At 37.0% G+C, this 26,854-nt stretch overlaps 1 protein-coding gene and 1 pseudogene across 3 annotated transcripts in view; one reads left to right on the top strand and one right to left on the bottom strand.

Annotated features, from left to right (window-relative positions):
- MGAT4A (alpha-1,3-mannosyl-glycoprotein 4-beta-N-acetylglucosaminyltransferase A) overlaps positions 1–26,854 on the top strand; it is an 87,224-nt gene that overhangs the window by 9,529 nt on the left and 50,841 nt on the right. The window lies entirely within an intron of this gene.
- On the bottom strand, positions 17,619–17,737 carry LOC118606355 (annotated as a pseudogene).

The raw sequence follows: 26,854 nt of genomic DNA, 5'->3' as shown, positions 1-26,854 counted from the left end.
ACTGTTTTGGTTATTGTTGCTCTGTGGTAATTTTGAAATAGAGAAATGTAAGTCCTATTACTTTATTCTTTTTCAGGCTTGTTTTGGATATTTTGGGTCTCTGCAATTTCATATGAATTTTAGAATCAGTTTATTTTTATAAAATATCAACTGAGATTCTGATGGGGATTGCATTGAATTTGTAGAACAGATCAGGTAATATTACCTACCATCTTAACATTAGGTCTTCCAACCCATGAACATGGGATGTTTTTCTACTTGTTTTTATATTTTAATGTATTTCAACAATGTTTTTATATGTTCTCACAGTATAATTTTTATGCTTTTGTTAAATATATACCTTTTTATTTTTTCTGATAGTATTTTGAACGGAATTGTTAATTTTATTTTGGCTCATTCATTGCAAGTGTGTAAAAATGCAATTGATTTCTGTATATTGATCTTGTATCCTGCAACCTCACTGAACTTATATATTCTAATAGGTTTTTAGTAGATTCCTTAGGATTTTCTACATACAAAGCCATGCCATATATGAATAGAAATAATTTTCTTTCTTTCCAATCTGGATGCTTTTTTTTTTTCCTTGTTAAATTTCCCTAGCTAGAACCTTTATTATCGTGTTGAATAGAAGTGGTGAGAGCTGACACCCATCTTGTTCCTCATCTTAATGAGAAGTCAGCCACTTTTTCACATTTTAGTGTGATGTTAGCTATAGTTTTTAAGTATATGCTCCTTTTTTAGCTTAAGAAAGTTGCCTTCTATTCTTAGTTTGCTGAGTAATTTTATCACAAAAGAGTGTTAGATTTTGTCAAATTATTTTCTAGCATCTGTCGAGATGAGCATCTTTCCTGCATCTATTCGGTGATTTTGTTTTTTATTCTATTAAGATATGTTGGATTAATTGATTTTTAGATGTTCAGTCAACCTTGCATCCCTAGGATAAATAACACTTGGTCGTGGTATATAATCCTTTTTGTATGTTGCTGAATTTGGTTTACTAGTTTTAGGGATTTTTGCATTAATAGTCATAAGGAATATTGGGCTGTAGTTTAAGTGTGTCAGGTTTTGATGTCAGGGCAATACCAGCCCCATAGAATGATTTTGGAAGTGTTCCCTTCTAGTCTTGTTTTGTTTTGTTTTGTTTTTTATTCCCTTTTTGAAGACTATGGAAAATTGATATTACTGTAGTCCTCTCATTTGAATTTTGCTTTTTGCTGTTTCGATTACCCATGGTCAACCATGGTCTGAAAACAATAAATGGAAAATTCCAGAAATATAAGTTTTAAATTGTGCGCTGTTCTGAGTAGCATGATGAACTCTTACACCATCCCACTGCAACCCACCTGGGATGCGATCATCCCTTTGTCCAGCATATTCATGCTATATATGCTACCTGCCCCGTTAGTCACTTAATAGCTGTCTTGGTTATCAGATTGAGTGTTGCAGTATGGCAGTGCTTGTGTTCATCACTCTTATTTTACTTAATAATGGCCCCAAAGTGCAAGAGTAGTGATGCTGGCAATTTAGATATGCCAAAGGGAAGCCATAAAGTGCTTTTTTTTTTTTTTTTATTTGAAAAGGTGAGTACAGTACAATAGATTTTGAGAGAGAACTATACACATAACTTATTACAGAATATTGTTATAATTGTTCTATTTTATTATTGTTGTTTCTTACTGTCCTTAATTTATAAATTAAACTTTATCATAAGTATGTATGCATAGGAGAAAACATGGTATATATAGAGTTTGGTACTATCCACGGTTTTAGGCATCCCCTGGGGGTCCTTGAACTTATCCCCCAGAGGTGTAAGGGGGTACGACTGTAATTCTTCTTTGGCTGGTAGAATCAGCAGTGAAGTCATATGGACCTGGGCTTTTCTTTGTGGTGGTTTCATTAATGACTGAGTCAGTTTCTTCATTTGTTACAGGTCTTTTCAGATTGTGTATTCTCTAGTCAATTTCTATAGTTGGTATTGTTCTAGGAAGTTGTCCAGTTCATTTAAGTCATCTAAATTGTTGGTATACAATTATTCATAGTATTTCTTTATAATCCTTTTTGTATTTGTAAGATCAGTAGTAATGTACCCCCTTTCATTTCAGATTCTAGTAATTTGATCTTTTTTTTCTTGGTTAAGCTGGCTAAACGTTTAATTTTATTGTTCTTTCGAAGAACCAGTTTTTGGTTTTTAAATTTTTCTCTGTTTTTCTACTTTCTATTTAATTACTTTTTGCTCTAATCTCAGTCATTTCCTTCATTCTGCTTGTTTTAGGCTTAGTTTGCTCTTCTTTCCCTAGTGTATTAAGACTATTGATTTTAAATCTTTCATAAGGTAGGCATTTACAGTGATTAATTTTCCTCTAAGCACGCTTTAGCTGCATCCTGTAAGTTTTGGTACATTTTGTCTTAAGTTTTCATTGATTTCAGTATTTCCTTATTTCTTTTACTAGTTAGTTATTTAGGAGACTGTTCTTTAATTTCCACATATTTGTGAGTTTCCCAAATTTTTGTTACTGATTCCTAATTCTATTCCATTGGGTTCAAAAGACATACTTTGTATCATTTCTTTCTTTTGAAATTTGTTTGTTTTATTACCTAGGATGTGGTCTGTCCTATAGAATGTTCCATGTTTCAGTATTTCTTTGTTGACTTTCTCATTGTTCTATCCATTATTCGAAGTGGTATATTGAAGTCTACAACTATTATAGAATTGTCTATTTCTGTCTTCGTTTCTATCAGTTTTTGCTTCACCTGTTTTGGTGTTACTGGGTGCATACGTTTTCATTTTTATATCTTCCTTTAATCTCTAGTAACTGTTTTAAAGTCTATTTTTTTCTGATATTAGTACAAGCACTTCAGCTTTCCTATGGTTTCTGCTTTTATGGTATATCTTATTCCATTTTTTTTAAAACAAATCTACTCATGTCCTTTTTTTTTAAAATTAAGTTTATTGAGGTAACATTGGTTAATACAAGTATATAACTTTCAGATGTACATTATAATTTGATATCTGTATATTCTATTGTGTGTTTACCACCCAAAGTCCAGTTTCCTTCAGCAACCATATATTTGATCGCCTTTACCTACTTCAGCCTTCCCCTACCGCCCTATGTTTGACCCCCTTTACCCTGTCTACCAACCCCCTACCCTCTGGTAACCACTAGTCTATAGTCCACATGTCTCTGTTTGTTTGTTCTGCTCATTTGTTGCTTTTAGGTTTATATCCCAAATATAAGTGATATCATGTGATTTTCAACTTCGCTTAGCATGATCTATCCATGTTGTTGCAAATGGCAGTATTTCATCTCTTCTTATGGCTGAGTAATATTACATTGTATACATGTACCATGGCTTCTTTAGCCAATCCTCTATCTTAGGACACCTCAGTTGCTTCCATGTCCTGGCCACTGTGAATAATGCTGCTATGAACATCAGTGTACAAATATCTTTTTGGATATGAGTTTTCAAATCTTTGGGGTAAATACCCAGTAGAGGGATTGCTGGATCATATGGTAGATCAATTCTTAGTTTTTTGAGGAACCTCCATACTGTTTTCCATAGTGGCTGTGCCAATTTGCAGTCCCACCACTAGTGTATGAGGGTTCCTTTTTCTCCACATCCTCTCCAGCATTTGTTATTACTTGTCCTGTTGATTATAGCTATTCTAACAGGTATGAGATGGTATCTCATTGTGGTTTTGATGTGCATTTCCTAATAGCTAGCGATGTTGAGCATCTTTTCAAATATTTGTTGGCCATTTGTATGTCTTCTTGGGAGAAGTGTCTGGGTCCTCTGCCCACTTTTGAATGTGTCATTTATTTTTTTTGTTGTTACTGAGTTGTATGAGTTCTTTGTATATTTTGGATGTTAGGCCCTTATTGGAGACGTTGCTTGCACATATATTTTCCCATTGAGATGGTCGTCTCTTTACCTTGTCGACGATTTCTTATGCTGAACAGAAGAAGCTTTTTAGTTTGATGTAGTCCCTTTCATTTATTTAAGCTTTTACTTCCCTTGCTTTTGAGATCAAATTCATAAAATCCTCTTGAAGTCCAAGGTCCTTGAGTTTAGTTCCTATGTTTTCTTCTATGCGTTTTATTGTTTCAGGTCTTATATTCAGGTCCTTAATCCATTTTGAGTTAATTTTGGCATGTGGTGATAGACAACAGTCTAGTTTCATTCTTTTGCAGGTGGCTTTCCAGTTTTCCCAGCACCATTTATTGAGGAGGCTTTCCTTTCTCCACTGTATGTTTTGGCTTTTTTGTCGAAAATTATTTGCCCATATAAATATGGGTTTATTACTTCTGGACTCTTGATTCTGTTCTATTGTTCCGTGTGTCTGTTTTGCTGCCAATACCATGTCGTTTTGATTACTGTCACTTTGTAGTATAAGACTCTATTTCCCAAGCTTGCTATTTCATTTTTCAACTCTTGCAGTGTGTTCTTCATCTCCAGAAGGTCTATTCTGTTCTTCCTGAGGGTTTCAGTCTCCTTGCTTTGTTCATCTAGTTATTTTTTCGATTCTTGAAGTTTATGATATGACTCGTTTCAGAACTCATTGAGTTTTTTCGGAAGTAGCATCCTGAATTCTCAGTCATTTAAGTCGCATATTTCTATGTCCGTAAGCTTATTTTCTAGAGATTTTTCTCTTTCCTCCTGAAATGCCTTGTCACCTTGGTTGTTCATGGTGTTTAATGGACTTTTTCTCCACCTAGGCATTAATGAGAATGTATTCTGCTTTTTTTCCAGAATAAAGTTTTATTACATAAAGGTCTCTAAGCCTACTGCAAAGAAGACACTTTTCTTTCGGTTTCCAGTAGGTGGTGTCTAAGCCTCTTGGATTCCTGCTTTATATAAAGCCTGATAATGCCTTTTTTATTTCTTTGTAGATATTTAATCATGTTCCCTACCCTCAGTTTTAGTCCCTGTCAGTGTTAACAGCAGTTTTGGTAGCATTTGGTCAGGTTTCCCTGGGGCTCCGTGGTGATTGGTCTTGGAGGGTATACGGGTAGGAGCCCTCTGGTTGGGGGATTGGGCGTTGTGGCTCAGCTTCAGTTTTGCAACTGCGGCTGGTAAAAATCAGCTGTTTTTCTATTATCCTGGTCCTCGGCCTACTGTCCTGATGACTGACTGAGCCCTGCTGCCAGCTGCGGGGAGCTCACAGCTCTCCCAGGCAGGACTATTTAGGGAACTCGCTGCTTCTTCTCCCCTCTCCCCACCCTCCTCCTACAGGTAGCTCCAGTGGCTACGAGAGGCAGCTTCTTTATTTCTCCCAGTCCACTGCCTGACACCCAGGATTCTGACCTGTGGTAGCTCTTATGTGCACATCCTGTGCTCATACGTGCTGGTGTTCAGTTTGGGTGTTTTTTGTTGAGTTTTAGATGTTCAGCTTGTTGTTTCAGGGGGAGAGATCTGGAGATGTCTCTCACTCTACCATGTTTCCTACTCCCCTCTATTCATGTCTTTAAATCTACAGTGTGTCTCTTATAAAAAGCATGTAGTTGGATCATGCTTTTTAAAATCCAGTCTAGTAATGTCTACTTTACTTTTGATTGGACTGTTTAATCCATCCATGTTCAGTGTTATTGATATAGTTTGATTTACATCTGCCATCTTACATCTCTCTTTCATATTCTTATGTCTTTTTAGTTCTGCCATTCCTCCTTTACTGTTTTTTTGTTTTTGCATTGATTGAATATTTTCTAATTTGACATTTTAATTTCATTAATGATGTTTTTCACGAATTTTGAGTATATTTTAGTGGTTGTGCCAAGGTTTGCCATTTACACCTCAACATATCAGAATCAGCTTCAGGTTTATACACGCTTAATTTCAGTAATATATAGAAATGTTATTCCTATATAGTTATAAACTTACTCCCTTTTCCTTTTCCTTTTTGGTTGTGGTATTGTTATACACATTATATCTGTTGATGTTACAAACCCAGCAATATATTGTTAAAATTATTACCTTACCATCTGTTATTTTCTTTGCATATTACAGCTTTTTCCCATTTACCTCTTTTGTGCTGTCATTGGCAAATGTACTAATTTCCATGTGTTATAGACTCAATGATACCTTATATACATATCATTTATACAATGTCTTTTTGAATCAGTTGAGAGAAAGAAAAAAATACATTAATAACATCTGTTATAGTTACATAATTACTGGTATTCTTTGTGTGGATTTGAATTACTGTCCTAGGATCACTTGCTTTTAGCCTGACCAAGTTATATTACTATTTCTTGTAAGGCAGCTCTGCTAGTGATGAATTCTATCATTTTTTTAAAATCTCGGAATATGTGTATTTTACCTTCATTTAAAAAAAATGAGTGTGCTGGATGTAGGATTCTTGGTTGACGGGGTATTATTTTTAAATTAAAAAAAATTTTTTTTAGCACTTGGTTGTATCCCACTGCCTTCTAGCCACCATTATTTCTGGTGAGAAGTCAGCTATTGATCTTTTTGGGATTCCTCATAAGTGATGCATCATTTTTCTCTTGTTGCTTTCAAGATTTTCTTGTGTTTGTTTTTCACCTTTTTCTTCTCTCCTGTGGTATTCCGATTACATTTGTGATGGCATACTTAATGGTATCGCAAATTTCTTTGAGGCTCTGTTCACTTTCCTTCATTATTTTTTCTTTCTTCATTATGCATATAGTCTCTATTTGATCTGTCTTCTAAATCTTGCTGAATTCTACAAGAATCTTGCCAGTTCTTTCTTTTACCAGTTCAGATATAGTGTTGGATCCCTCCACTGAATTTTTTATTTCTGTTATTGTACTTTTCAACTCAAGAATTTCCATTTGGTTCTTTCTTAAAATTTCTGTTCCTTTATTGATATTCTTTATTTGATGCAGCATTGCCATACCTTCTTTCACTTCTTTATCAAAGCTTTTTGTTAGTTCTGTGAGTGTATTTATAATAGCTGATTTGAAATCAGTACCTGTTAAATCCTGTCCTTCCTCTCCCTCCCTACAAGGTTATATCTCTACTGTTGCTCCTCAGGAAGGCACAGTTTGGTGCACACCCCGCATCAGCATAGGGTGACCCTTGTTCCTAGTAGGGTTCTCCACTCCCTCAGTGACCACTGCACTAATTGCTGGCAGGTTGTTCTGTTGTTTACAGTAGTGCAGTGGAGCATACATTCAATTTATGAACTAATCAAACTGCGGTTCCTTTGAAGAATTTATTTGAGTTTCGGTGTGTGTTATTTCTGTCCCCGGAAGGCTCCTCCCAGCTGTCATTTTCCCTAGTTTCCGTTCTCTCTCTGTCCTTCCCTCTCGAGCACGTACACAAACTAGCCACCTACAATCTAGGCTGTATTTTCATTAGATCCCCAATTCTCCCAGTTCCATTCTCTGTAGCCTCCACTATTTCTGTGGGAGCTTTAGGTATAAACTCCTTCAGGCTCTGTTGCAAATGAAGCTCCGTCCTTTGAGAAGAAATTGGGAACTATCTGTTTTTTGGCCCTATTTTCCCCCAGGCAAAATTTCTGACCAGAGCTTTGGAGGTGGAGGCAATGACAGGCTTCTTTCTGTGTGGTGCCCCTTTTCTAGGAGCTGAGCCCTGGATTAAGGGAGAGGGTCAGTAGCCGGAAGTTCTCATGGCTCTGCCTGTCCTGGAGGGGAGCCACTGCCTCACTAGCTGGAGGAAGGGCTGTTAGGTCCTCAGATTCTTACTTAACTCACTGTATCCAGCGTGGAGCCTCAGTGTGTGAAATTAAGTGAAAAGACCAGATGTCATGTCCTTTTAGCTGCAAACATGTAGATACTAAAGCATTTTGTTTAAAACTGTGACTTATTCGTGAACAGAAACGGTGAACAAAAGATTTTAGATTCTTTTTTTAGTTTTTCTTTATGGAATAAGAAAAGTCTTTTACAAACAGGATATAAAGAAAATTAGTAGTAACCATAGGATTTGGAGGACACTCATGGTTCTGGCTCACCGAAATTGTTTAATAGTGTTTGCTGAGTGCCTTCTGTGTGTCAGGCATTGCTAAGAATTTTGGGTTACATTAGTGAATATATTGGAGAAAAACTCCTGCTCTTGTGGGGGAGGAAGGATGGAGATAGCCCCCACCATAAATAAGTCAATTAAACAGTAAGCTGAAGGGCGATAAACGTAGTTTTTAAACTTTTTATTTTGCAAGAATTTTAGATTTACAGTAAATATGCAAAAATTGTGCACAGAATCTCTTTACACCCTATAATATGAACAACTTACATAACCACAGAGCACAGTTTTCTAAAACAAAAAGTTGACATTGGTATAATACTATTAACTAACCTACAGAACTGATCTGAATTTCACCAGTTGTCCCACTCGTGTCCTCCTTTTCTAGGACCTCATCCAAGACCCTACATTGCATTTAGTTGTCATGTTTACTAGTCTCCTCCATTATGGGGAATTCCCTCAGTTTTTCTTTGCCTTTTATGTCCTTGACACTTTTGAAGATATTTGGCTAGTTATTTTGTAGATGTCCCTTAATTTGAATTTGATGATTTCCTATGATTGAACTGAAGTAATGCAATTTCTGGTGAAAATTCCACAGAAATGACCTTGTGTCCTTAGCACATTATATCAAGAGGTGCATGATGTCAGCATGTCTCACCACAGGTTTCCTTAACATCAGTCACTTGTTAAAGTTGTGTCTGCCTTGCTTCTGTAAAGTCACTCTTTTTTCTTTTTGTAATTAATAAGCATTTTGTGGAGTCACATTTAAAAACTAAGCAGATATCTGTTTCTCATCATACTTTTGGCCACAAATTTTAACCTCCATTGATGATTTTTTGTCTGCATCAATTATTATTGTGGTGTTTGCCAAATGTGATTTTCTGTTTCCATCATTCCTTCCTATAGATATTAATTGGTACTCTGCTGAAAGAAGGATGTCTTTTCTCCCTCATTTGTTTCTTATTTCTTTATATGAGTATGTACTCATGGGTATTTATTTTCTCTGGGTTATAACCTTTTATTATCATTAATAATTTTGTTGTTTAAATTATCCCACAAGTGACTATCAGAAGCTCCTTCAAGTTGGCTTTTGTGCCTTCAACATGCCTCTGTCATTTTTTCCCCAAATTTATTGAGGTGAAATCCTCATAACATGAAATTAACCATATTAAAGTGAACAATTTAGTGGCATTTAGTACATTCACAGTGTTGTGCAGCCACCACCTTTATCTAGTTCCCATTCATTTTTTGAGCAATTTTTAATTTTCTGGTGCCATAAAGTGCTCTTCTTGTCTTATCTTGTATATTCCCTGTCCCAGCCCTGGAAGTAACCTTTTTTTCCAAAGAGCCTCTAGTTCCTTTGAAGGGCGGAGTATTGGTGTACTCATTCCTGTTGTGGTATCACCAATTCTGGTCCTTTTCAGTGGACCTTGCAAGCACGTGTATGTGTGTACATGTACATCTGTGTCTATTTCTGTATACATCTATCTATATCTATATCTATCTATATCTACATACCTATAGATATATAGATATATGTAGACATAGATAGATATATATATTTTAAAAACCACCATGAGTTCATACTGATCTAGCTGATTTTAATCCGATACTGTGGTATTCTAGTCTCTACTTTTCCTTATTTGCAACGCCTGTCTCTGGCAGTAAATTAAATATCTATTAGTATCCCAATATACTTACTTATTTGCTAAATCACAGTATATACATATAGTTGTTTCAGAATTGCTAACTTATATGCAAGTGAAAAATAAACTTACTAGGGTACAGTATCTGTGCACAGTTCTTTTTGTATTTAGGTTTGCAGTGTGAAACTTGTCACTTTGAAACTATTTTCTATGAGTGAATCATATTGGAAGTGAGGTATATCATGGAAAGTGTGGACTTTTCAACTTATAATCGATGTTTAAATGTTTGAAGTAGGCCATAGAGAAGATTCAGAAAGAACTCCAGAGATTATGTCTGCCTTGCTCTGAAATAGCAGAGTTTGATCCCCTTTCAGGAGTGGAGGCTGGGCAGGTACAGAGATTATAACCCTTAAGACACTGTTCATGGTTTTCCTTTCCTGAGGAATGGTGGCAGTGGTGTGACTGAGAAGAATGTAGAATCTAGAGGTATTGGTTCTCTTGTAGCTTGCTCTTTGATTCTGGAAAAGTCACTTTGGCTCACTTGAAACTGGTATATTTCTCCTCCTCTCCCCTCCCCTCCCTTCTCCCCTCTCCTTTCTTTTTGTCTCTCATTCCACCATTTATGATCACAGAGGAATTTTAAAGATTGGGAGAAGTGCTAGAAGGCAAATGTAGGCAAACAGGATTTTAAAAAAAATTATTTAAATTAATTTCAAATATACAGTATATTTGTTAGACATCTATATATGTAGTTCATAAAATGATCCTCCCAATTTCTCCCTCTCTCCCCTGGCCCTCCACCTAGTCATCATATTAATGCTAACTGTATTCCCTCTGCTGTGCTCCCCATTCCCTGACCAACCATCAACTACTAATTTGTACTTCTTTAACCCTTCACACCTTTCTTCCACCCCCGCAACCTCCCTCCTCTCTCTCCATTACCAAATTGTCCACTGTATTTGTGAGTCTGTTTTTGATTAATTTGTTCTTTTTGTTCCTTAGATTCCAAATAAGAGTGAAATTGTATGGTATTTATCTCTCCGTCTGACTTATTTCACTCAGCATCGTAACCTCTAGGTCCATCCATGTCATTGCAAATTGTAGGATTTCATTTTTTAATGGCTGAGTAATATTCCATTGTATAATATATAAACCATAATTTCTTCATCCAGTCATCTGTTGATGGGCATTTAGGTTGCTTCTATATCTTAGCTATCGTAAATTTTGCACCCATGAATATTAGAGTGCATAGATCTTTACCAATTATTGTTTTGGTTTTCTATGGATAAATCCTCAGAAGTGCAATTGCTGCGTCAAAAGGTATATCCATTTTTAATTTTTTGAGAAACCTCCATACTGTTTTCCATAGCAACAATCCCAATAACAATATTTGAGGGTTCCCTTTTCTCCGTACCTCCGCCAACACTTGTTTCTCGATTTATGGATGATAGCCATTCTGACAGGTGTGAGGTGATTTTTCAGTGTGGTTTTAATTTGCATTTCTCTGATGGTTAGCAGCCTTGAGCATCTTTTCGTGTGTCTGTTAGCCATCTGTATTTCCTCTTTGGAGAAGTATCTGTTCAGCTCTTCTGCCCGTTTTTTAATTGGATTGTTTGTTTTTTCGTTGTTGAGTTGTTTAAGTTCTTTATATATTTTTGGATAGTAACCCCTTATCAGATGTATCAATAGCAAATATCTTCTCCCAGTTGGTTGTCTTTTTGTTTTGTTGATGGTTTCCTTTGCTGTACAAAAATTTTTTAGTTTGATGTAGTCTCATTTGTTTATATTTTCTTTTGTTTCTTGCCCAAGGAGATAAATCTGACAAGAAATTCCTGTTAGTAATATCAGAGTTTACTACTTATGTTTTCTTCTTGAAGTTTTATGGTTTTGGGCCTTACATTTAAGTCTTTAATTCATTTTGAGTCTTTCCTTGTATGCGGTATAAGAAGGTGGTCCAGCTTCTTCTTCTTCTTCTTCTTCTTCTTCTTCTTCTTTTTTTTTTTTGCATGTATCTGTCCAATTTTCCCAACAACATTTATTGTAAAGACTGTCTTTACTCCATTGTGTAGTCTTACCTCCTTTGTGATACATTAAGTGAGCGTATAGGTGTGGACTTATTTCTGGGCTCTCTATTCTGTTCCATTGATCAATGTATCTGTTTTTATGCTAGTACCATCTTGTTTTGATTACTGTAGCCTTGTAGTATAGTTTGATATCGGGTAGTGTGATACTTCCAACTTTCTTCTTCTTTCTCAGGATTGCCATGGTTATTTGGTTTTTTTTATGGCTTCATATAAATTTTAAGATTATTTGTTCTAGCTCTCTGAAAAATGCCATTGGCATTTTGAAAGGGATTGCATTGAATCTATAGATTGCTTTGGGTAGTATGGCCATTTTGACGATGTTGATTCTTCCTGCCCATGAACATGGTATATGCTTCCATTTATTTGTATCTTCTTCAGTTTCTTTTTTCAATGACTTATAATTTTCTGAAAACAGATCTTTTACTTTCTTAGTTCATTTGATTCCCAGGTATTTTATAGTTTTTGATGCAATCATAAATGGGATTGTTTTCTTAGTTTCTTTTTCTGAAAGTTCATCATTTGTGTATAAAAATACCACTGATTTCTGAATATTTATTTTGTAAGCTGCTACTTTATTGAATTCATTGATCAGTTCTAATAGTTTTTTGGTGTAATCTTTAGGGTTCTCTCTATATAGTATCATGTCATCGGCAAATAATGAGAGTTTTACTTCTTCCTTTCCAATCCGGATGCCTTTTATTTCTCTTTCTTGTCTTATTGCTGTGGTTAAGACTTCCAATACAGTGTTGGAGAGGATGGTGAAAGTGGGCATCCTTGTCTTGTTTCTGATCTTAAGGAAAATGCTTTTAGCCTTTCCCCATTGAGTATCATGTTAGCTGTAGGTTTGTCATACATGACCTTTATTATGTTGAGGTATGTTCCCGCTATTCCCACTTTGCTGACAGTTTTTATCATAAATGGATGCTGGGTTTTATCAAACATTTTTTCTGCATATATTGATAATGATCATATAGTTTTTATCTTTCGATTTATTAATGTGGTGTGTCACATTAATTGATTTGTGGATATTGTACCAACCTTGCATCTCAGGAGTAAATCCAACTTGATCATGGTGTATGATATTTTAAATGTATTGCTAAATTAGGTTTGCTAATATTTTATTGAGGATTTTTGCATCAGTGTTTATAAGAGATATCAGCCTATAGTTTTCTTTTTTTGTAATGTCTTTGTTTGGTTTTGGAATCAAGGTAATGGTTGCCTCATAAAAGGAGTTAGGGGGCCTTCCCTCTTCTTGAATTTTTTGGAATAGTTTGAGAAGAATAGGTGATAATTCTTTGAATGGTAAAATTTGCCTATGAAGCCATCTGGTCCAGGACTTTTGTTTTTTGGGAGGTTTTTTTTATTACCGATTATGTTTCATTGGTGGTGATCAGTTGGTTCAGATTTTCTGTTTCTTCTTGACTCAGTCTTGAGAATTTGTATGTTTCTAGGAATGTGTCCATTTCTTCCAGATTGTCCAATTTGTTGGCATATAATTGCTTGTAGTATTTTCTCATGATCCATTGTATTTCTGTGGAGTCTGTGGTTAATTCTCCTCTTTCATTTCTCATTTTCTTGATTTGAGTCTTCTCTTTTTTTCTTTGATGAGTCTGGCTAAGGGTCTGTTAATTTTGTTTATCCTTTCAAAGAATCATCTCTTGGTTTCATTAATCTTTTGTATCGTTTTTCTAGACTCTATTTCATTTATTTCTGCTCTGATATTTATAATTTCCTTCCTTCTATTCACTTTGGGCTTTGTTTGCTATTCTTTTTCTAGTTCTTTTAATTATAAGATTAGATTGTTTGAGCTTTTACTTTTTTTTGTTGTTGTTGTTTGTTTGTTTGTTTTTTCGAGGTAGCCCTGTATTGCAATGAATTTTTCTCTCAGGCCTGCTTTTTCTGTGTCTCATAAATTTTGAGTCATTGTGTTTTCATTTTCATTTGTTTCTTAAGTATTTTTTGATTTCTTCTTTGATCTCATTAATAACCCATTCATTGTTTAGTAGCATGTTATTTAGCCTCCATGTGTTTGTATATTTTCTAGTTTTTTTTCTTGTAGTTGATATCTAGTTTCATACCACTGTGATCACAGAATATGGTTGGTATGATTCCTATCTTCTTAAATTTATTGAGACTTGATTTGTATCCTATCATGTAGTGTATCCTTGAAAATATCTCATGTGCACCTGAGAATAATGTATATTTTGCTGCTTTGGGGTAAAATGCTCTAAAAATATCTATTAAATCTTATGTAGTATGTCTTTTAGGCCCATTATTTCTTTGTTGATTCTTTGCTTGGAAGATCTGTCCATTGACGTCAATGGGGCCTTAAAGTCTTCTACTATGAGTGTATTACTATTGATCTCTCCTTTTATGCCAGTCAGTGATTGCTTTATGGGTGCGTATATGTTTACTAGGGTTATGTCCCCTTGATTTATTGATCCCTTTAACATTATATAATGTCCTTTTTTGTCTCTTATTATAGCCTTTGTTTTAAAGTCTATTTTATCCAATATAAGTATTGCTACCCCAGCTTTTTCATTTCCATTTATGTGAAATATGTTTTTCTATCCCTTTACTTTCAGTCTGTGAGTGTCATTTGATCTGAAGTGGGTCTCTTGTAGACAGCATATATGTGGGTCTTATTTTCTTATCCAATTGGTTACTCTGTGTCTTTTGATTGGACCACTTAATCTGTTTACATTTAAAGTGATTACTGATAGGTACATTGTTACTGCCATTTTATTATTCATATTTGTTACTTCTATTTTCTTTTTTACCCCTTCTTTTTTTACAGAAGACCCTCTAACATTTCTTGTAATGCCAGCTTATTGATGATGAATTCTTTAAGCTTTTTCCTGACTTGGAAGCTCTTTATCTCACCTTCCATTTTAATCAAAAGCCTTGCTGGGTAGAGTATTCGTGGTTGTAGATTCTTGTTTTTCATAACTTTGACTATTTCTTGCCATTCTCTTCTGGCCTGCAGAGTTTCCATTGAAAAGTCAGCAAACGTTCTTATGGGGTACTCTTGTAAGTATCTTCTTTTTTTCTTGCTGCTTTTAAGATTCTCTTTATCTTTGACCTTTGGCATTTTAATTATGATGTTTCTTGGTATAGATCTGTTTGAATTCCTCTTGTTTGGGACTCTGTGCTTCCTGAACTAGTATGTCTAATTCTTTTGCCTAGTTAGGGAAATTTTCTGTCTTTATTTTTTCAAATAGATTCTCAATCCCCCGCTCACTCGCTTCCTCTTTAGGTACTCCTATAATATGGATAGTTTTACACTTCATGTTGTCCCAGAGGTCTCTTAAACTATCCTAATTTTTTAAAATTCTTTTTCCTTTTTGTTGTTCTGATTGGCTATATTCTGCTACCAATTCGCTGATTTGATCTTCTGCTTCGTCCAATTTACTGTTGAATTCTTCTAGTATATTTTTCATTTAAGTTATTGTATTCCTCATTTTTTGTCTGGTACTTTTTTATGTTTTATATGTCCTTTTTTATGCTGTTAAAGTTCTCATTGTGTTCATCCGTTCTCCCCATAAGTTCGTTGAGTATCCTTATGACCATTATTTTGAACTCTGTCACTGGTAGGTTGCTTGCCTCCATTTCATTTAGCTTATTTTCTGGAGTTTTCTCTTGTTGTTTCATTTGTGGCATGTTTTTTTTTTTTTTTCCTCATTTTTATTAGCCTTTCTGTGTTTGTTTCCATGTGTTAGGAATATTTGTTTCATCTCAGCCTTAGCAAGGTAGCCTAATGTGGAAAAGCGTCTTATGTGGCCCAGTGGCACACTCTCCTTGATCCCTTATGCTGGTGGCTCTGGCCGTGATCTTTGTGTGGGTTGTGTGTGATCTTCTGTTGTCGCCAAGCCTTTATTGTTAGTAGATCAGTGGATGGGATTAATGCTCAGGCTGACTAATTGTGGGAATTGGCTGCATCCACAGTTGTTGTGTGGGGGCTGACCCCACTTAGTGGGATTTGCCCTAGCAGGCTTGTGTACTTATCACAACCACCCTTTGTGTGTATCACTAATGGGACTAGTCAGGAGTTGCTCTGTGTAGTCAGGTGCCAGCCTCTGGATGCATTGGTTTTGTGGCCCCTTGCGAGGGGCTCCCCCATAGGCCAAGGTCAGCTGCTGCTTTTGATTGCTCAGGGCTACCCAGTGGGAACTACAAAGCAATCTGCCGATGGTGTTGCCTATGCTGGACCTATAGATAAGTGGAAGAGTTAATGCTGTAGGCAGCTGTTGGTTATTCCCTATCCCTGACCTGTGGCAGTTTAGCAGGGGGACCAATGCTCCTCATGGCCTGACACTACCTGTTAGTTTTGCCTGTTAGTCTCTGAAACTAGATGAGCCTCTGGGTGATATACGTGTTGGGTGGCGCAGGGACCCTGGGAGTCTCCTGGGTCTATTGAGTAAATTTCCCCCTGCCACTGCAGTGTCTGTTTACGTGCCAACACTGTCTCTGTGGCTTGTTGTACAAGTTTCCACTTGTAGCAAGGCCATCTGCTGCCCACCCTGGGCCTAAATGTGCTACCCTATGGCAAGGGCAGCTGTGTATCAATGTGCAGTGGGCACTTTGTGTACTGGATGGGGCAGGAGCTCAGGAAGTCAAAGGCCATCAGGCCAATACAGACCCCTGCAATCCCCTCAAGAGATATCGAAGCTCGTACAGGCGGCAGTGGTATGTCTATGACTGTTTTCCTCAAAATGTGCTCACTGTGCTAGCCAAGGTCTGTTGCCTGAGCTGTTACAACCCCAGAGCCAAGCAGGGCACAAGAGGCTACTTGTCAATGGGCTGCAAGCACTTCGTGGCTTGGGTGAAGTTGGATCTCAAAGGAGACAAGGTCTTTCTGGACAATACAGCCTCAGTTTTGCAGCAACTTCTGTGCCTGGGTGTTCCTGCAGCTTCGATATGGCTCCTTTCTATTATCACACGTAGGTGTTATCAGCTGGACTTAGGTGATTCTCCATGCTGATTATTTTATAATTTGGTTGTAATTTCCATGCGAACCTGGGAGGAGAAGAACCCTGCTTTTACCTAGTCTGCCATCCTTCCCCGGACCGATTATTGTTATTTTTTATTTAAAGACAAGAAGATGGATACTGGAAATTACAGAGCTTGACATTTGGGGACAAATGGTAACTGGGTACTTTGTGAGCATGTGTACTTATGAAGAGAAGTAGTCATTGTTTGCAGCTAGCAAAAATGAGTTAGGATTGAGTCTATCTAGACAGTGAGCTTCTTAAGGACAGAGACCAGGTCTCCCTCCCCTCCCCTATCCCATTTTTAAACATTTACAGAAAAATGTAGTGAATAATGTAGAAGAAAAAAACCCTAGGTTTTTATAGTCACGTCCCATCTTTCATTTTAAATAAATAAAATGTTGCAGATCTACCTAAAATCCCCCATCCATTTTTCACCTCTACTTCCCCTACCTTGGTTGAGGCAAACCACACAACATTTGTGTACTTTTCTAGTCCATGTTTTATTCATTGATTTCTGTGTGTTAATATCTGTAAATTATATGTGTGTATATGTGTGCACATATAATTTTATGTTTTAAAACATTGACAGAAATAGTGTCATGCTATGTGTAATAGTACTATGCGAGTGTTATTCTAAATAGATAAAAACATCGTTTTTTTCTAATCATATTGTTTTAGTGTTTCTGAGGAAGGACGTACCCTGGAGGGCTATGCTCTACCATTTTTGCTGATGTCGCTCAATAGCCATTTTTATGTCATTCCATTATCCAGGTCCTAGCAAGATTCAGATTCAAGTTCTTTTAAATCGTTTGTAAAACATTTTCAACCTTTTTCGTTCAAATGTTCATCTTTTAGGGTTTAGCTCATGGCATGGTAGACTTGACACTTTTATGTTTAGTAAACGATCTCAGAACCTCCATCATTTTTTTTTTTTTTAATGCCTACAGCACCTGGTCTTCCTAGGTGGTCTCTCATCCAAGTACTAACCAGGCCCGACCCTGCTTAGCTTCCGAGATCAGACGGGATTGGGCGTGTTTAGGGTGGCATGGCCATAGACAAACCTCTGTCATTTTTATCGATCTGTCAACATCCACACTGCATTCCTCATTTCCAGTATTTGAGCACACTTAGTTGGTGGTATTGATAATAGGAATCTTATTGTTAGTTGATTTTCATTGAGTTCAGACTAGTCCATGATCACATAATCATTTGCGTGACTATGTAATATTTTTAATGGACATTATTTTTTCTATAATCAGGGTGATCATATAATTTATTCTCCAGATTGAGGCACTTGAGAATAAAGGGAGTACTGTTAACAATTGTACTGGGGTAACAGTTGTAAATTGGAACTGTCCTAAGCATAGTAAGTCCCACATATAATCACCTTCTTTCTGAAGTTACCATAATGAAGTGAAAGACAGTGGTAGAAAATGGTTGTCTATGTTGGGACAGGACAGGGCAGAGGATTCAGCCATGCTGGGAAATGAAGCTCTCAGTGATCTGAACTATCACTCAGAATCATTATGAACCTCTGTACCTGAGTAACTGAGGGAGTGTGTGGTCCAGGGCATTTATGAAACCTGATTAATGCTTTAAAAAGGGAGTTTATGTTTTAAGAAGGGAGCTTAAACAGTGAGTTCAGAGGAGGCGTTTTCTGAGGTGATGGCAAGCATTCCCTGAGGCAGTAATGAAAGGAAGTTAGTTACCTTTCAGTGTGCCCATTAAGATCTAGCGTACATCTAGCACTTCTCAGTACGTATCTAGAACAAATCCCCTTAAGGTAAATGAGCCTTTCCCCTTCTGACTTGATTGGATGCAAGGGTAAAGATAACTTGGGTTTTCTTATCAGAAAACTAAGATTAAAGTTAATGTAAAAAAAAAAAAAAGATAAAGTAAAAACAGAATGTCCTATCACCTTTGTTAAAGAAGTTTCTTCTTGCATGTGAATTATGCCTCGTGTATTCTTTCATGTATTCTCCAAGAGTTAACATGCTAAACTGCAGTGGAGTAACTGAACAATACCTTTATTAGTTTTCATTCTTAAACTAGTACAGTTAATGAATTAGATCTTGAGGGAAATTTACTACCCTATTATAGGATATTAGCATATAGGATATATAGGATATTAGTGGTTGATTGACATAGTGCTCTTTTGATTTGTAAGTACCTTTCTTCATATTGCTTCTTTTTCTCTCCAGTTAATTTATCTATTCACCTCGTATTTACTGAGCATGTCTGAGGAACTGTTAAACTAGATAACATGGTGGTAAACAAGATAGATGACATCCCTTGCTGTCATAGAGCCCTAAGGCGGGAGAGGGAATCATACAATAATAGGGTCTGTAACTGAACAGACTAGATTATTTGAAATAGCAGTGAATACTGATGATAAAACTAGCTAATGTAATGGAGAAGGACAGGTGGGAATGAGGGCTATTTACATATAGTCAGAGAAGGCCTTTCTGAGGAGGTGCCAATTGAATTGAGGCCTAAATGATAAAAAGCCAGAGAAGTAGAGTGAGGAATCTCAGTAGTAGAAAGAACAAGTATAAAAGTCCTGGGGCAAGAATGAGCTCTTCATGTTGAAAGAACCTCAAGTTGGTGGGGGGAAAGCACAGTAAAAGGTAATGAGTTGTAAGAGTGTGTAGAGATGCACATCAAGAGTTCAGTGATAAATTTGAGATGCTTAGGCTAGAGGTAGAAATTTTGATATTAGTGGCATATAGATGAAATTTATAGTTATGGGAATGGATGAGATAACTTAGAGGATTTAGCCCTCTCACACTCCATCATTGAGGTCAAGTAGAGGAGGAGTAGTTACTGAAGCAGGAAGAATATTAGGAAATTGTGATGCCAAAGAAATCAATTGAGGGAAGTGTTTCAAGTAGGAGAAAAGTGGTCAGTCACATAGAAAGCTGTTGAGAAGTTGTATAAGATGAGGATAAGCCAATGTGTACGACTCTGAGTTTCTCATCCTGACATGTCGTTGCTGTCCTTCATCTGGCTCATCTTCCTCTTCTAAGTCTTCACCATCCCGAGGGCTTAATATTAACCCAGTATTAATCTTGTATGCTGAAACCTTGCTGTAATTGCTTATTAGTTTGAGGAGGTTTTTGTTGACCTTTGGAATATTCTAAACACTTATGTCATCTGTGAACAAAGACAGTTTATTTCTTTCTTCTCAATCTATATACTCTTTATTTCCTTTTCCTGTTTTATTGCATTATCTAGGACATCCAGTATGATGTATGAATAGGAGTGGTGAGAGGAGCCATCCTTGCTTTGCTCCTCATCTTAGTGGGAAAACATCTAGCTTCTCACCATTAACTGCGATGGTAGCTGTAGATTTTTTGTAGATGTTTTTCTCAAGTTGAGGAAGTTCCCTTCTATTCCTAGTTTGTGGAAAACCATTACTTTTTTTCATATATTTTTTTCTACCACCTTTTCTCGCTCTGCTTACCTAACAATATAGCTCACACTCTGAGGCTCTGTTCAGTTTTCTTCAATTATTTTTCTCTGTGTTCTTCAGACTGGATAATTTCTGTTGATCTAATATCAAGTTGACTGATTCTTTGCCATTAGAAATCTCCCTTTGAGCCCGTCCAATGAATTTTTTGTTTTAGTTACTGAACTTTCAACTCCATAATTTTCATTTTGTTTTATAATTTCTGTCTCCTTATTTTCTCCATTATATCAGTTTCATCATGCTTTCCTTTAATTCCTTAAATGTCATTTTATTCAGTTCTTTTATCCCAGTGGTTTTGAAGTTTTCATCTGCTTAATCCAACATTTGAGAACACTCAGACCATTTCTATTGACTGCTTTTAATTGTTTTTTCCCCCTGAGTATGGGTCACACTTTCTTTTTTCTTTTCACGTCTTGTAAAGTTTTGTTGACTACTATATATTTCAGATAATACATGATGCAACTCTAGATTCTTACTTGTTACCTGGAAGGTGTTGGTGGTTTTGTTTGCTCATTTGTTTAGTAACACTACTAGACTAAACTGCCACAGTCTGTGTCTTGTACAGCATGTGACTCCTGATGTCGCAACACATTTGTTTTAATTTTTTGTAAGTCTAGTTTCCTAGAGTGGCTGCTGCTGTGTCTGCATAGCATAATGTTCAGCCAAAGATTGGTCAGCGGTTGAAGACCAACACTTGCACTGGTAAGGAAGGCATCCTACTATTCTGGAGGCTGATGTGGACTGGGAGCACGGGCATGTGTTGGCTGTTTTCAGTCCACCTAACTTCTTGCCGCTGGCCTCTTTTTTCAGTTTCTCTGTGTGCATACATGGGTTTGTCAGCCAGGAGTGTTTGGGTGGCTTGGTCTCTGCTGTGTGTGCCCATGGCCTCTAGTCAGCCTGGAATATGTAACGAGTTGGTTAATCTGCCTAAAGTTGTCTCACTCCCTGTTAGTCTGGCCAGTCTGCCAGTCTATCACTGGCCCAAGGTAGGGTGCAGCCTCAGACCAGCAGAGCCACTGGTCTCCACATTCATTCGCCTCTGAGATTGCCATTCTGACCAACAGCACTCCAAATCACACGTGTCCCCTCTGGTACGGCAGTGAATCTGCTGGTTCTTAGGCCTGCCCCACCTCATAAAACTTCCGAAGTGGTAGAGCTGGGGAGGGATGAGGGCAGCTCCTAGCGTGAAAGTCACAGCCCTCTGCCCTTCTTACCAACCTGCCATCATTTCCACAGCTGAAAACTTCTCAGTTTGTTGTATGTCTTTGGTTGATTTCCAGAGCACTGAAATAGTTCTTTGGACTCTTGTTCAGTTTTATGGTTGCTTTTTGGGGAGAGGATTTGTGGGCCTCCTCTGTCTGGGATGCCAGAAGTTAGAAAAGACTCCTGGCATTTTTTAAATGTTCCCTTGGGTAATTCTAATATACAGCCAGAGTTGAAAACTATTACACCTAGAATTCTTCAAGCTCTAACTACATACATGTAAATGATGGCATAGTAAAGTTTTTCCCACATTGAATTTCTAAAAAAACAAGAGGTCTTTAATATCTGAGGTATTATAAATAAGGACCTAATTTTAAAAGAGCACCTGAAGAGGGGCTAGAATACAAACCTAGATTCTGCCAAGTTGGCCAGCAGCCTTTCTTGTTCATATATTAAAGTTGGCAGATTTAGCCCTTGGACTTGGTATGGTATTATTTTATGTTCAGCTTTGTTGGCTAGCATCCACTTCCTAAACACAGTTTCTTAATCTAATTTTTCTAGGTTGGAAAACTTCTTAAGCATTACATGCACTGTGTTTGCTCTGAGATTGTCTGGAATCTGTGGTCGATGTATGCTTAACTCTGAAAGGGTGTTGTTATTCATGGCTGACATATTAGAGGAGACTACATTGAGAACATTGGATTATTACAGAACGTTATTAGCTAACTGAATTTTTTGCGCTGCCTTGGAATGATTGCCTGTCAGGTTTTGGGACAACTAATTGTTCTTTTCTGACTCTTGTCAGAAAAGACAAGACTGGATAAGAATGGCATAAAAAAATGAGACCAGTGTACTAGTAGATCAGTGTACTAAGCAGAACATAAATGCATGGACACATGGAAATGCCGATCAACGGATCCCAGCAGCTGGAGCAATGTTAACTGTTCTGATGTATTTTCTTTCATTTTTCTGGACTAGTGGTTCTTAAAGGGGGTCTAAGGGCCCCTGAGGGCAGTTGAGACCCTTTCAGGAGGTTCATAAATTCAAATTATGCTTTATCTTACACACTCCCATTTTGTACCTACTACACTGTACTGCAACTACATACATATTTCTTTTTCCTGCTAAACTCTGAGTTCTGGGGTGGCAGGTGTGCCACCTCCCCTTAGGTGATATATATTTGGTTGCCTTTTTCACTCTCATAAGAAATAACAGAAGCGGATATGAGAAATCAGCTGTTATTTCTTAAGCCAGATATTAAAAAAGATATGAGAAGATGTCATTCTACTAAATTTTTTTGGTTTTAGAAAATAATTATTTTTGATTAAAATATACATGTAATGAGTTTATTGTTTTTAGATGAATTTTAAGCGAACATTTTATATGTTTATTGGTTTTAATTTTTAATATGGTAAATATTGATAGCTATAATTCATATAAACAAGAGGTCTTTGGGGTCCTCTAATTTGGAAGAGTGTAAAGGGATTCTGAGACCAAAAAGTTTGAGAGCTATTGTACTAAATATAAATGAGGTACTTAACATCATATTGTGCATGTTGCATAACCTACATTTTTGCCTGATGTATCACAAATGTTTCCCATGTTATGATTTTTAGCTTTCTCATAATATTCCATTATATAATTACCATTATTAACCTCACCTTATAAATAATGCTATGATAAATTCTGTGTATGTTACCGATCATTTTCCTATGATAATTCTTAAAATTTAAGAGGACTTGCCTCAGTTCACTGGCATTGCTACTCATTACCTGGGATTCTACAAGGCGCTGAGGGATAAAATATGACTAAAATCTGACTCCTGCTATAAAGAGGTGTGTTAACAGCAGATCTGAGACTGCTTATTGTTAGAAAGGTGTACTTGCAGTGTCAGCCTTTGGCTGGCATCTGGGAACCTGGCTGGTAAACACTGATACAAAACTTCCCTTACGTGATAAGAGAGCCCATTGGCCTAAACTGTTAGTACAAGGACTTCGGTTTATGCTGAAGACCTTCTTTCCTTATTAGTCTGGAATCTTGGTATGTGCTAGGCAGAGTCTGCCTGCGTGACCAGCCTCCGGGAGCATCCTTGGGCACCGAGTCTCTAAAGAGCTTCCTCACTAGACAACACAACACTTCACATGTGTTGTCAAAACTCATTGCTGGAGGAATTGAGTGGATCCCAAACCACTCCACTGGGAGAAGATATGGAAGCTTGTACCTGGTTTCCTCCAGACTTTTATCCATGTGCATTTTCCCTTGCTAATACAACCGTATGCTGCGTCCTGTGAATCCCAGTGAATCACGGATCTGAGTGCGGCCTTGGAAACTCCTGGCACACCTGCCACCCCAGAACTCAGAGTTTAGCAGGAAAAAGAAATATGTATGTAGTTGCAGTACAGTGTAGTAGGTACAAAATGGGAGTGTGTAAGATAAAGCATAATTAAGAGGAGCTAAACAGAAGACAGAGGTCAGGGAGAGGTTCACAGGGGAGATAACTAGAGTATTTTGAAGGATGAATGGAATTTCATCAAATGAAGAGAGAAAAGGGTGGGTCTGATAAGCAGACGTTATGAACTAAGAGGGATGAAATTCATAGAGTGCCTAGAGAGCTCTAAGCAGTCTGGTGATGCTGAAGCAAAAAAATGATCCTGGGTAACATTAAGGGATAACATTGGAGACTTAAGCTAGGGTTTCCAGTTGAGAAAGGAAACTTTGTGATAGTCCAGAGAGTAGTTGGAGGGGAGTGCAGGAAGGCACAAACATTATGCTGTGATCCAAGGGGGGGATGAAATGAGGGCGTACAGTGCCGTCTGTGTGAAGAAGAGAGGGTAGATGAGCACCGAGGTAAGCAAATGTGAAATTTCAGAGTTTATGAAAAACTTCAACATTCAGAAAGGTGGATGGGTAGGCCCTAAGGAATTTTTGAGAAGTATACCCAGCCTGCGAGTGAGAACGTCAGGGTTTGTATTTTTTGTAGCAGCTTCTACCTCTGATATCTGTATGAGTAGGGCCATCCTCACTATCCCCCCGCCTCCTACGTGAAGGAGATGTAGAGCTGGCCTTTCAGGAGCTATTTGAGTAGAATAAATCATGAAATGCTCACTGAACTTGTTGATCCTTCCTCCCCTTAGGTGGCATGGTTCTAAAGATAAGAGACCCCCAAAATTGAGCTTTGCCCTAGATAGTGTGGGAAGGGGGAATTGTGGATGGAAGGAAGAGGCAGTTTCCCTAAACTCATTCCTTTATTATACCAGGAAAAATAGACATCAGTGTTTACCATCTGGGTCCTCTTGTTTATATGAATTATAGCTATCAATATTTACCATATTAAAAATTAAAAATTAAAACTTACAATAAAAATAAAAGGTCTGTAACTGGAGGTCCTGAACTTGAATTTGAGAAAATTCATTTAAGATATTGTTACCTGAAGATTCATAGTCTGAGGTTGTGCTTTTATGGTCAATTTCACTAACATCATTAGAGTTTAGAGTGATAATACCTGTCTCTACATTCATTTTCTGATTCATCAAATAATTATGAAATATTTTCCTCTGTCATTTTCTTTCTTTCTTTCTTTTTTCTTTTTCTTTTTCTTTTTTCTTTTTTTTTTTTTTTGCCATTATGAGTACAGGAAGGAAAAATCCTAAATTCTCAGTTATTTTCAGTGAAAATTACAAAAGGCTACAAACTTAGTGTTTTCAGGCAAGTGGACCATTTACATCAATTAGAGGAAAAAGGTCCACAGTACTTCAGAAAAAGACAACAGAGACGATAGGGATGTTACAGGTTGGATGGAGGAAGTGTGAATAATATGAAAGAAGAAAGAGGTGAGAGGTATGAAGTTTGTGATGAAAATGAAAAATCCAGAGAAAGAGAAGAATTTGAAAAGTGTTTTGTTGAAGAGTAATTGGAAAGAAAGATGGAAAATAAGGAATAAGAGGAAAGTGAGGAGAGGGAAGAAGAAAGTATGGAGTAGTTTGTAAAAGTGGTGATATGCAGTGAGAGGCACCGTGTTTGTTGGTAGAACTAGTCTATTGTAAGATTGGTTAATTATCAGTATTCTGCTCTGTAAAGATGATTCCGGTGTAGAATAAATTGCTAGGTCTTGAGGGATTCCTCCTAGGAAGATATACACCATTATCTTTTAGAACACAAGATTTTTTTTTTTTTCTTTTGGGAATGAAGCAACACTTTAATGGGAAAAAAATCTGTCAATAAGTTTAAATACTTAAGGAGAATAGTTTATAACCATCTGATAATTTTTATTCCAAGCTCCTTATGGCTTGTTGAATTTCAAAGAATTGGATTGAATAAAATCATTGTCAATATTTTTTAAAAGTAAGGAACTCTAATGAATATCATCCTAAATTATTCAATTTATTGTTTGGGGGTTTTTTTCCTCATTTCACTATGATAATGGAATTTGGGACTTTATGATAAAATTACTAAAAAGATTGCCCAGTCCTCTAGGAAAATCAAGGAAAATGGTTGAAGCTAAAGCTATTTAGAGTAAGGAATTATTTCTAAGAAGACAATGTGTATAGCTGTATGCAATGCCATTTGATTATCTTAAGGCTTTATAAGGTTAGTGGATAGATTTTAACTTACAGACTTCTACCTGGAAGCTTGTTTGGAATGATATTGTTAATGATTATATTACTTAGGGGACAACTTGCAAATAGTGATTGTGGTCCAGAAAATTCTTCACCCTCATCATATCTGGTATTTACTAGTTAGAGTCCTTTTTTGTAAGCATGAAAACATAAGGGAACAAATGGAATTATTTTCTTTGTTTTAATTTAAATAAAGTATACGATTCTGCATATCTATGAACGCCCCTTCCTTTTCTGAGTTTAGAAAGGTGCAGGTCTTTTTATCATCTGTGTTTATATGGTGGAGCCTGACTGGAAAGCGGCAGGTCCTCGAATAGCATCATTTCTCTCAGTGTTGTTTCATAAGACTTAGGTGAGATGTCAGAGGAACTTAGCTCTTATTTATGTCATTCAGCCTGTGGTAAAATTGGTTTAATTATGTCATTTAACTCCAATGGATGACGTTAAGTAAGGACTTACTGTACTCCAAAGCCAGTAATGATCTTGTTCTGCATAACTCTTTAGAAGAGACCATGAACTCGGTCGGTGTCCACTGCATATTATAGAACCCCTCCCTGTCTCAAGTGCAGTGTAGAGGATGATGGCTTAAAACATTTTAATGAACTCCTCCTGTCCTAGCTGTCTTAAAATGTAGGCCAGAGGAGTGGAAGAGGAGGTGGTATCGATTTCCAAGCTGTGGGGGTCTGGGCCTACCTTGCAGACAACATTGGCCACATCAGTGCTGCTCAGCACTGCTGTGGAGCATATTAGAAATTCGCAGGCACCATGCCAGATCTCCTGAGTCACAAACTCTGCAGTGGGGTCCAGAATTCTGTCTTAAGAAGCTCCTCCAGGTGGTGGTTATGCATGGTGAAGTTAGAGAAATTGTGAGACACCTAGTCTTATC

Source organism: Rousettus aegyptiacus, unplaced genomic scaffold (assembly GCF_014176215.1).
Source record: "Rousettus aegyptiacus isolate mRouAeg1 unplaced genomic scaffold, mRouAeg1.p scaffold_m13_p_7, whole genome shotgun sequence".
NCBI lineage: Eukaryota > Metazoa > Chordata > Mammalia > Chiroptera > Pteropodidae > Rousettus > Rousettus aegyptiacus.
Note: the sequence above shows the minus strand (reverse complement) of the source record. Positions and strands in the feature narration are given on the sequence as shown.